At 44.7% G+C, this 12558-nt stretch overlaps 1 long non-coding RNA gene across 1 annotated transcript; it reads left to right on the forward strand.

Moving 5' to 3' along the window:
- The first annotated feature begins 1790 nt into the window (after positions 1 to 1790).
- LOC142831011 (uncharacterized) lies at positions 1791 to 7950 on the forward strand. The gene is made up of 3 exons (XR_012906599.1): positions 1791 to 2045; positions 3715 to 3815; positions 6151 to 7950. It is a non-coding gene; the product is annotated as an uncharacterized LOC142831011 (long non-coding RNA).
- Positions 7951 to 12558: the final 4608 nt, after the last annotated feature.

The raw sequence follows: 12558 nt of genomic DNA on the forward strand, positions 1-12558 counted from the left end.
TGGTTGCTTGCTGTGGTGGTGGGTGATTGTAGGCTGGTGATGGCCAGTTATGGACTTCCCACCCATCGACCCTTTACATGCTTCCCCTCTCGCTGACCTCTCCCTGCTGTGCCCATTCACCCTGCCCTTGCTCTGCTGCACCTCCATATCCCCCCAGCAGAGTGTGACTGGCTCCCAGCACGGGGGGCTTGTCTAGACTACGCTGGAGTGTCTAAAAGGGATATGCAAATTCCATGGGAATTTGCATATCTTCTTCCGATCTCACTTTCGAAAGCAGAGCTTTCGAAAGTGAAAGTAGTCAGGATGCGTTTTTTTCCGGCAATCCCCTCCCTTTTTTCGAAAAAGCCGCTCTTCCTCAAAAAATGAAGTTTACGAGGCTTTTTGAAAAAGGGGGAGGGGGTTGCCAGAAAAATTGCATCCTGACTACTTTCACTTTCAAAAGCTCCTCTTTCGACACTTCAGCGTAGTCTAGACATAGCCAGGGTGGAGAACCAGCTCCTGGTCAGATCATTCAGCTCACTAACAGCCTGGCTGGCAGGCTCCTTCCTTCTCCCACTGCCTCTAGCTGGGCTGGCACCCAGGAAAAGTTCCAGACCCTACAGCCCACAGTACTGGCCAGGAGGAGCCAAGCCCTGTATGTGCCAAAGCCCCACACGGTCCTGACCTGGGGATGCTTCTCTACCCGCCAGCTAAGCTCTGCAGTGGTGGGGAGGAAGCTATTTCTTGCCTGTTTGTGACCAGACCCTGCAGGGTCTACAGCAGCTTCAGCAAAAGGTGCCAGAGAGGTGGCTCAGTGGGTGAGCATGCTAGGGGAACGAGCAGCCCCACATACCTGGGGGGCAGGACCTAGGGCAAGGGCATAGCACCCTCTTCACATACTGCCCCTGTCCTAGGTTCTGCCCCCAGGGTACCCAGGACTACTCTGTTCCCTTAGACATCTTCCCCTGCTGAGCCACCGCTCTGGCCGGGTTCACTGAAGCCGCTGTAGGTAGATTCTCTGAGCCCTGGAGCACAATGCATCCTTAGGGCTTAATTGTGTCCTGCTAGTGCTTTCACCAAGGCTATGTCTAGACTGCAAGCCTCTTTCGAAAGAGAGCGTCTAGACTGCACGCGGAACTTTCGAAAAAGCAAGCCGCTTTTTTGAAAGAAAGCAGCAAGTGAGTCTGGATGCTCTCTTTCTAAAAAGCCCTGTTTGCTTTCAAGAATGCCTTTTTTCGAAAGAGCACTTTGGAAAAAAGGCGTTCTTCCTCATGGAATTAGGTTTATTGCTGTCGAAAGAAAAGCCGCGTTCTTTTGATTTAATTTTGAAAGAATGCGGCTGCAGTCTAGATGCAGGTGAAGTTTTTTTGAAAAAAGGCTACTTTTTTCGAAAAAAACCCTGAGTCTGGACACAGCCCAAGGGACCGGCAGTGGCTGGGTTATCTCGGTAGCCCTATCCCTCTGTGGCTGGAAGCAGCTCCAGTCCCATCCCTAGCATATATTGCTGAAAGACTGCGGCTAGCATCGCTCTGGTGTGAACTCTGACTGAAATCTGGGGAAGGGAGGCTTGTGATCCTCCATGCCCCCCACATGTTGCCTCAAGAAGATGTGGGTGGTGCCAGACACCAAGAGAAGCCGGGCATGGAGGGTAGAGAGCACTGGGCAGGGAGGATTGGGTTGGTTAGTCGCCCCCTCATCCCCATGTGAGAGAGGCATAGGAAATGTGTGTGTGTCACCTCTCCCCATGCAAACCTTAAAGAAGGTAAACAAGAAGTCTCCAGCTATGCAGTGTTTCTTTTCAACAGGGGCTTAGTCAACTTGATGCTAATTTGAACATTTGTACTGCAGAGTTCTGATTGATTGCCATTGAACTTACTTGAATATGAATAATTTTACCATGTGTCCCATATTCAGCATCGGGAAATCTGGTCACCCTACTCAGAGGAAGCCTGAAGAACAAGGCTTATATTATCTCTCCAAAATGCATTAGCATGGAAGCATCTTTATGTCAAGATAGTCGCACCTATACCAGGGATTTACCTGAGGAGCTCAGTTGGCTAGGAGATGTGAGATTCTTTTTGTTTACCATCTTAGCCAACAGAGCAATGCTGGCAAAACTTGGCTGAGTAGATCAGAACGAGGAATCTAAGGAAACTTGCTCAACAGTGACCTTTCTGTTACTCTCTCAGTCCCTCCAAACCTGGAAAGTTGGTGATTGTAATGCACAGGTTTGGTAAACCTGTTGAAATAAAGGGAAAAAAGCAGTTCATGTACGCAGGCATGCTGACACAGGGAACAGGGGGAGTAATTTGGGCATCTGCCCCAGGGCCTGGAGATTCTAAAAGTTCTGGTGCTCCGACCACTGCCACAGCTACTGCAGCAGCAGAGGTGCCCTTTAAATTGTCACCGGGATGCAATACAAGGAGGCTCCAGGTGGCTCTAAGTTGGGGGCAGCATGCTGCAGTGCAGGTAGCACGGAGATCTGGCTGCCACAGCCCTACCCTTTCTCCCTGAGGCCTTGCCCCTTCTGCTAGTGCAGAATTGGCCCCACCTTGCCCAGGGGCCCGGTGTGGCTGTTGGCTCTCCTGCGTGTACAAACTTACATGTCCAGCCATATGTGGACATGGCCAAAAAAATCACACTGTAAGGACAACTCCTGACTTCAGGCAGTGCTTAAATCTTGCTGGGGCTCTTGGTAATTCATAGCTTCTGTACCTCAGGGCTCACGGCATCAGTTATGAATGTAAAAAATGTGCTTGATCCCTGGCACCTCTTTCATTATTAATTAAGCACTGACTGCAGGAAAGGGACCTGAAAAGCTCACAGATCCTTTCAAAGAAAGTTTAAATCTCTACTTCGAATGATTCTGTGATACATTACTAGTGAGGAAACTTAGATCACAGATTAACTTTTAGGCTGTGTCTACATTGGCAAGATTTTGCGCAAAAGCAGTCGCTTTTGTGCAAAAACTTGCTGCCTGTCTACACTGGTGGGGAGTTCTTGCGCAAGAACACTGACGTTCTAATGTATGAAATCAGGGCTTCTTGTGCAAGAACTATGATGCTCCTGCTCAGGAATATGCCCTCTTGCACAACTGTTCTTGCACAGGAGGCCAGTGTAGACAGGCAACATGAATTTCTTGGCTAAAATGGCCATCGGAGCTTTCTTGCGCAACAAAGCATCTACACTGGCACGGATGCTTTTGCGCAAAAGCACATCTCTTGTGCAAAAGCACATGCCAGTGTAGATGCTCTCTTGCGCAAATACTTGAACGCAAAAACTCTTGCGTTAAAAGTATTTGAGCAAAATCTTGCCAATGTAGACGTAGCCTTAGACTATTGTGACAGACTGCTGGCTAAGCCAGAGCTCTGCCTCTACAGCCTGGCTGAAAAGGCCAGTTACAGCCAGCTGAGCAAGTCCAGGCCTGAAGGGCTAATGGAAGCTGCTGTGGGCCTCATTAACCAGAGGGCAATATAAGGCAGCCAGAGGGAATGTGAAAGGGGAGGAGCCAGGGTGTGGCTGAGTGTGTGCCTTCCAAGCCAGAAGGAGAGGTTGGCTGAGTTTGGTGTAAGCAAAACCTCTGTAAAAAGAAGGCGGTGGGAAATTGGCACTGACAATAAAAGGCACAGGTGACTGCATCAGAAAGGATCTCTGACTGATTTGTGACCCAAGAAGGGGTCCCAGGGCAAGAACCTTGCCACTGTATGTGACTCTATTATCTGTGCTTCTGTGTAGGCATTTATACCAAAATTATCACCAAAGCTTGTTGTCTACTCCAAGAAGGAAAGGGGTGTGGAACAAGAACATTTACTGAAGAAAATCTTCAAAGAAAGGCGGTGAGAAAATGGCAAAACCAATAATCTTTCAGTTAAATATTATTCAGTATCAAGACTCACATGCAGTGATCATCACTATTATGTATTTTCTTGTCATTCCCCATTGTGCTATAGAGATGCTAGGGAAATATAACTGACCCATGATCAGTGGAACAGTACTTGCATGAATACAACATTTCACATGACTCTTTACTTCACATTGTATTCTGTTCACATGGAATGGGCAGTGCAGTGCAGTCAACTGTGGAACTCCTTGCCAAAGGTTGTTGTGAAGATTAGGACCAGGATGTTGTGAAAATCAGAACCTTTAACAAGGCTCAAAAAAGAACTAGATACATTTATGGAGGTTAGGTCCATCAATATTTATTAGTCGGGATGGGTAGGAATGCTGAGCTAAGCCTCTGTCAGAGGCTGGAAATGGGTGACAGGGGAGGGATCACTTGATGGTTACCTGTTCTGTTAACCCCCTCTGGGGCACCTGGCATTGACCACTGTCAGAAGACAGGATACCGGGATAGTTGGACCTTTGGTCTGACCCTGTATTGTCATTTGTATGTTCTTATGCATCAACCTGTGATGGTTTCTGCAGTTTGACTAAAAGCACATGCTCTCAATCAGCCCAAGTCACTATGAATTTCAGTGTAGTTGAACAGGTTTATTGCAGTGGTGGATCTGTCTCTTTATCTTTAAGAAGAATCAAAAGTCCAGTCTTACAGTCAGGAAAAACACCTATTGATTTCAGTGGGAGTTTTATTTAAATGAGAACAGAAGATTTCAGGTCTAATACAGTAAAACAAGCATGAAATTGTCACCACGCAGAGGGCCAGCACAAGGCCTATGGCATAAGTCTGGCTTTCTACACAAGGGTGAATTTCACCTGATGTCAGCATATATTTATAGAAAGTGTGCAATTGCTAATAGTATTATAGTGTTTGTGTGCAATTGTGCTTTGAAGGATAGGATTAAAATTCAAAATGATCAGGACAAACTGGAGAAATGGTGTGAACTAAATGGGATGAAATTCAATAAGGATAAATGCAAAGTACTCCATTTAGGAAGGGACAATTAATTGCATACATAGAAAAAGGGAAATGACTGTCTAGGAGGGAGTAGTGTGGAAATGAATCTAAGAGTTACAGTGGATCACAAGCTAAATATGAGTCAACAGTGTAACACTGTTGCAAAAATAGCAAATATCATTCTGGGATGTATTACCAGGAATGTTGTAAGCAAGACACGAGAAGTAATTCTTCCCTTCTATTTCACCCTGATAAAGTCTTAGCTGTAGTATTGTGTCCAGTTCTGGGAACCACATTTCAGGAAAAATGTAGATAAATTGGAGAAAGGTCAGGGGAGAGTAATAAAAATGATTAAAGGTCTAGAAAACTTGATGTATGAGGGAAGATTGAAAGAACTGGGTTTGTTTAGTCTGGAGAAGAATAGACTAAGGAGGGCATGATAACAATTTTTAAGATCATAAAGGAAGACAATGAAAATTGTTCTCTTTAAACTCTGAAAAGCAGAGATTCAATTGGGCTTAAAATGCAGCAAGGGCGGTTTAGGTTGAACATTAGGAAAAACTTTCTGTCAGGATAGATAAACACAGGAACAAATTCTTCAGGGAAGTTCAGGAAACTCCATCATTGGAGATTTTTAAGATCAGACAAACATTTGTCAGGAATAATCTAGTTATTACATCAGGATTGGGCAAGATGCAGCCTGGGCAGATCTGGCCCCCCTAACACTTTGATCCAGCCTGTGGACCACATCTGGACTTTTTCTATTTATATCCTGCTACTTGTGCCACCAAATTTCCAGGCAGTGGTTCAGGCATCAGAATCCTATTTAAATGACTCATGGCTCCTAGTTGCACCATTACTCTGGTATGGGCCGGAGCCATGAGCCCTTTAAATAACTGTAGCAACCCCCTGGCAACGGCAATGGGGTCCCGGGGCGCTACAAGCCCTTTTCTGTGTTATTAAGTCAAAACCTCCAGCCCTAGACAACTCCAGGGATAGGCAAGGCCCCGCCCCCTTCTTCCCCAGACCTTTCTGGGAGTGTGTGGAGCCAGCCCATGACCATATAGCAAAATTCACTAAGGGTGTGTATAGACTACAGTTTTTTCAAAAAAAGTTGCCTTTTTTCAAAAACATTTTACCCGTGTCTACACTACTGCCGTGTTCTTTTGAAAGTAAATCGAAAGAACGTGGCAGTTTTGTTGACAGCAGTAAACCTCATTTTACGAGGAATAATGCTGTTTTCAACAGAGATCTGTAGAAAAAAGGCGTGTGTGGACACATTTTTTTGTTTTTTTTTGTTTTTGTTTTTTTAACAGACCTCCAGGGAAAAGCCCTGATGGACAGTCCATCTGCAGGAAAAACCTCTATTGTTCCTGACGGTAGCCATGTTTTAAAGGTAGAGGCACCCATGGCAGCCATTGTGGCAGGAAGGCAGCCAGAGGAAGCCTCTGACCACACGGCTCTCCCTGCCTCTCTGCCAAGGAAGCATGGCACAAGCAGAAGACCCCCGAGACCTCCAAGAACATTCCAGAGAACCATCTCACGAGCCTTCCAGGGGCACCAAGAGGCGAGCTCTAGTCTGGTCAGGGCCAGAGGTCCTGACCCTTTTGGAACTATGGGGAGAGGAGGAATCGCTCCAGGCTCTGCATTCCCGATGCCAGAATGCAGACGTTTACGGCCACATGGCCAAGGGGCTGGCCAAAAAAGGACACCACCCCAGAACCTTGGACCAGGTTCTGGCCAAGGTTAAAGAACTCAGGCAGGGATATGCCAGGGCCCACGAGCCCAGCTCCACCTCGGGGGAAGCGCCTCACCACTGTGTGTACTTCCAGGAGCTGGACAGAATCCTGGGTGTTGGGGAACCCCTCTCTGCCCTCGTTCTTGTAGACAGAGTTGCAGACACTGATGCAATGTTGCCAGGAGGGGGCTGAGGACAACCCAGAGGAACAGCTGCAGGTTGAAGAGGAGGAGGACCCCAACCGCAGTCTGGTCACCCTGACCCTGGAGCCGGTCCTGAGACCCAGGAGGCCTCGCAGGCATCCTCTGATGCTGGTGAGGGAACACCAGGTGAGTGCAGTCAGGGTCACACACGCAGAACAGGGGAGGTGGGAGCACAGGGGATGCAGGGCAATCTGCACATATCATGCTCTTCCTGGACAGCTTTCACTTCTCTGTGCATGTGCAAGCATGGTCATTCCCAGGGCACACATGGGCAACTGCTCACAGCTTGGAGAGGGCCCCACACATGTCTGACCCCAGGAAGGACCCCCCCACATGTCCTCCTCCCGCCAGGAACTGCAGGAAGCAAGCTGGTCACAAGGGTGCACACACAACACCACACAGACCACCGCAAGTGTCATACCTAGCACTTGGGCACGTATGCACAAGTGACACAACAATCAATCCTGCAGACAGTGCTGCCACGGGTAGGCAGTGGGTGTGTGGGTGGGGGCCCTGGGCGACCCAAGCTGCTCCAGGCCCCTGTCCTATGTCCTGTGACCCACTGTGGCTGGATACTTCCCTGAGACGTACCCTAAGTGGCTCCCCTGCAAAAATTATTGCCCACCCCTGTATTATATAGTCCTTCCTGGAGTGCAGGCAACTGAATTAGATGACCTCTCAAGGTCCCTTCCAGTCCTACAGTTCTATGACTATAGAGGAATCTAACTGTGTATGATTCTTTATATAAAGTTATCTATAGGCAAGAATCAACATATGACCATTAAAACAACAATAGAAACGTGGAATAGCTTATTTAAAATCCATACTAATCACCTCTAATGCCATAGTAGATAATATAGACTATAGAATTTAACCCCAATAAAAGCCTGGGAAATGTTGACATTTATAGGTATATCAAAATTCAGACACCTGTTTAGATATAAAACATTTAGGCTGCATCTAGACTGGAAAGTTTTTCCGCAAAATCAGCTGCTTTTGCGGAAAAACTTGCCAGCTGTCTACACTGGCCGCTTGAATTTCCGCAAGAACACTGACTTCCTACTGTCTGAAATCAGTGCTTCTTGCGGAAATACTATGCTGTTCCCATTCGGGCAAAAGTCCCTTTTGCGCAAAACTTTTGCACAAAAGGGCCAGTGTAGACAGCTCAGATTTGTTTTGCGCAAAAAAGCCCCAATCACGAAAATGGCGATCGGGGCTTTTTTGAGGAAAAGCACGTCTAGATTGGCACGGACGCTTTTCCGCAAAAACTGCTTTTGCGGAAAAGTGTCCGTGCCAATCTAGATGCTCTTTTCCGCAAATGCTTTTAACGGAAAACTTTTCAGTTAAAAGCATTTGCGGAAAATCATGCCAGTCTAGACATAGCCATAGGCTATGTCTACACTGGCCCCTTTTCCGGAAGGGGCATGTTAATTTCAGCGATCGCAATAGGGAAATCCGCGGGGGATTTAAATATCCCCCGCGGCATTTAAATAAAAATGTCCGCCGCTTTTTTCCAGTTTTTAGAAAAGCCGGAAAAGAGCGTCTACACTGGCCCCGATCCTCCGGAAAAAGCGCCCTTTTCCGGAGGATCTTATTCTGTAAACTTTAAAGTAGGAATAAGATCCTCCGGAAAAGGGCGCTTTTTCCGGAGGATCGGGGCCAGTGTAGACGTTCTTTTCCGGCTTTTCTAAAAGCTGGAAAAAAGCGGCGGACATTTTTATTTAAATGCCGCGGGGGATATTTAAATCCCCCGCGGATTTCCCTATTGCGATCGCTGAAATTAACATGCCCCTTCCGGAACAGGGGCCAGTGTAGACGTAGCCTTAGAGTACTAAATGAAATACAACTTGAAAAAGACACCAAAATTTGATTGTATCAATCTCTGCAACAGTCGTTTTTCAACCTCCCCCCGTCAAGGCAAACCCAAGTAGAAAATTGATGGAATTTGAAAACATGACTCATTCTAACAATTCAACATACAAGCTTACTTCCTGTTCTATTCATAGTAATCTCTAGCTGTTACTTAGAGGAAATAATTATGTTCATGAAAAGTTGGAAGGTTGATGTAGCATAGACACCAAAACTGAGGAATGGGAGAATATATGGAGCTATGGTCTCTACACTTCAGTACATTAAACAAAACTTGCATTTAAAATCCTTATCAATGGTATTTAACTCACCATAAAATTAAATGAATTTATGTACACAGACAAATTCTGACGAGCATTTAATGAAATAGGGAGGATTTATCCAGGTATGTTAGATGTGCTCCAAAATTAAAACACTTTGGAAAGCTGTACAACAGATAACGGGGCTAGCTGTAAGAAAATCCCTTAGTGTTCTTATTAAATTGTCCTGAAAACCCTACATCTTATAAAAGCCATAAAGAATGGATCACTTATCTCCTAGCTAGAACATAAGAACATAAGAACGGCCATACTGGGTCAGACCAAAGGTCCATCTAGCCCAGTGTCCTGTCTACCGACAGTGGCCAGCACCAGGTGCCCCAGAGAGGGTGGACCGAAGACAATGATCAAGCGATTTGTCTCCTGCCATCCCTCTCCAGCCTCTGACAAACAGAGGCCAAGGACTCCCCCCTGGCTAATAGCCTTGTATGGACCTAACCTCCAGGAAATTATCTAGCTTCTCTTTAAACTCTATTATAGTCCTAGCCTTCACAGCCTCCTCTGGCAAGGAGTTCCACAGGTTGACTACACGCTGTGTGAAGAAGAACTTTCTTTTATTAGTTTTAAACCTGCTCCCCATTAATTTCATTTGGTGTCCTCTAGTTCTTCTATTTAGGGAACTAATAAATAACTTTTCTTTATCGGCCCTCTCCACACCACTCATGATTTTATAGACCTCTATCATATCCCCCCTCAGTCTCCTCTTTTCTAAACTGAAAAGTCCCAGTCGCTTTAACCTCTCCTCGTATGGGACCCGTTCCAAACCTCTAATCATTTTAGTTGCCCTTTTCTGAACCCTTTCCAAGGCCAAAATATCTTTTTTGAGGTGAGGAGACCAAATCTGTACACAGTATTCAAGATGTGGGCGTACCATAGTTTTATACAGGGGCAGTAAGATATTCTGGGTCTTATTTTCTATCCCTTTCCTAATAATTCCTAGCATCCTATTTGTGACTATGTGGTTGCAATTGGGAGTCGCCAGCTTCCACAAAGCAATGGCAACATGCTTTTCTACCAAGAGAGCAGTTCTCATTCATGTGTCCTTGCACTTCAGTTCAGGGGCCAGCTCAGCACACAGCTCTGGAAAGGTTGCTTTATGCATCTGAAAGTTCTATAGTGACTGCTCTTCATCCCACACCTGCATGACAATGTGATCCTACCACTCAGAGCTGTTTTTGCTTTACAACCAAAAGTGATGCTCTACTGTGCACAGCTGCTCTGTGACAGCCCAATACAATGCCACTTTGCTACTGTCCCTGTCACTCACATTGTTGTCTGCATCTGAGTCTTTTTCCTCTGATGTTAAATGCATAAGTAGCGCTGCTGCAATGCATGATGTCCTAAGCACATTGAACACAACCGGGGAGATAAGTTTGGGATCCATGATTTCTCACAGCAGATTCTGGAGTGTGCAGCAAGGACTGTCAGTTTCCAGGGGCACAAAAGTAAGCCAGGAGCCCTGGGAGGGCTAGAAAGCAAAGAAGTGGCTGACATTCCCAAAATGTCTAGCGCTACATTGCACATTCCCACAGTGCCTAGCAACTGAAAGTGACGCCGAGCATTGTGAGATGCATACTTTGCTCTTTCTGTCAACCAGGGAGCTATCAATGTGGCCATGAGATGTTGACAGAGCATGGCAGTATAAACATGATTTGGTGACTTTCTTCTTGTTGACTTTTGAATGTCGACGGTATTTTTGTCGCCAAATCTTTCCAGTGTAGATATAGCCGAAATGTAAGAAAAAGAAAAGTTTGGACCTAAGCCTGAAAGACTTTAACATTACCAATAGACAAGACAGAAAAGGAAGACAAAGAGAAAACTGTCAACTATAATATGTTGAATACAACTTTAGGGACATCCATAGGCCAATTTATAATTGCTTGTTAATATACAAAGTGTATTTCTATTAATGTTATAGAATAAGATTTATAAGATTGTTATTACAAAATAATGGATCTGTTAATAAATAAAAATAAAATACAATAAAATATAAGGGAATCATTGTTAGCATGTGGAGGACTGTGCTGAGTCCTCTAATGCATCCCCATCTTGATGTTTCAGTCATGTTGATGTTAAAATTAAGGCTTTAATAAAGAACACTTGTTTTTGGTTGTTGATAAGATAGTAATTGCAGAGTGTATGAATTTCATGTTCATGTAGTGGGGTCAACAAGAATCTTATTTTTAAGTCCCACTTTAATCCTATTTTGAGGTCTGGGAACTTAGGTGGGGTACATAAGCATCGTGCCTGGTCCCTTTGCATGGTGGTGAATTTCACCCATTCTCAAGCACTATAGCACTTGAACTTAAAGTAAATATTGGAACAGGGAATTAGAAATGTCGAATGTGGATAAAAATATTTGAGGCCAAATTTGTGGCTAGTTTAACTCCATGGAGTTATGCTAGCATTAGCCCTTGATATTTTCACATACATGTAACATATATCAAGTGTGTTTATACAACTCATTGACTTATGTATATGTAAATGTTTGTGTATGTTTTTTCTTTTCAAGACTTTTCTTTTATACATTTAAACTTATCCCTACAATGTTAAAAACTGAAACACAGTCATATGAGTGCTAGAAAATGAAATAATTCAGTTTCTTTGAACCCTTCTAGATCCCCTCCCCACTTTGTTTTCACCACAAGTTTTATCATCTTGCCTTCACTTTTGGGTTGTATGCTCTGCATAGTGACACTTCTCTCTGACCTGCTTTTTTTACCACATCACAACTTACCCTCTCGTCCCCCCTAATGATGCCAGCCTTTATGGCTACATCTAGACTGCACTGCTTTTCCGGGACACCAGAGCTATCCTGGAAAAACAATGCTGCATCTTCGGAAATATTTTCTAAAAAGTGGACACACACTTTCACCATCCCTGTAAACCTCATTTTAGAGGAAGAAGGGATGTGTCAAAAGCAGTGCTGTAACTAGCTAATTTTGCACCTGAGGCAAGAATAGAAAATCGCACCCCCTCGTGTGTATATATATATATATATATAGTAGTTATTTTATAGAAAAAGGGAAAATACATAAATAACAAAACAATAACAATAACACGTTTATTTATTATAGTTATGAGATCAGCATAAGCAATCAATTAAAACATATATACATATAATTAAAAATATCACCATATCAGGTACTATTAGGTATTTGTTTGCGCGCTCCTAATGAGGCAAACTCATCAATAATTGCGTTGAAATTAATATTATTTGCTACCTCATGTTCTATTGATAAGATGGGCATATTTGATAATCTCTCCTGACCCGTGAATGCTTGAAGGTAGTTCTTAATTAATTGTAGTTTACTAAAACTTCTTTTATAAGAAGCCACAGTTACTGCCTTCTCCCCTTGGTTTGTATAGCACATTCAAAGCACTTGGCACAGGCAGCTCAGCAGCATGGGTTCCAGTTTTTGGAGGGGAAACCATGACTCCAACAGGCTAAGGGCCTGGACCCCGACCCACAGAACCCAGGGATCATAGCTCCCAGACCCCCAGCTCTAATCACATACCCCTAAAACCTAGAGCCACTGCCCTGGCAGAGGTCAGACAAGACCCAGGAGTCCTGGCTCCCAGCCTGACACCCCCACC

The sequence above is a fragment of the Pelodiscus sinensis genome, chromosome 11 (genome assembly GCF_049634645.1).
Source record: "Pelodiscus sinensis isolate JC-2024 chromosome 11, ASM4963464v1, whole genome shotgun sequence".
Classification (NCBI taxonomy): Eukaryota; Metazoa; Chordata; order Testudines; family Trionychidae; genus Pelodiscus; species Pelodiscus sinensis.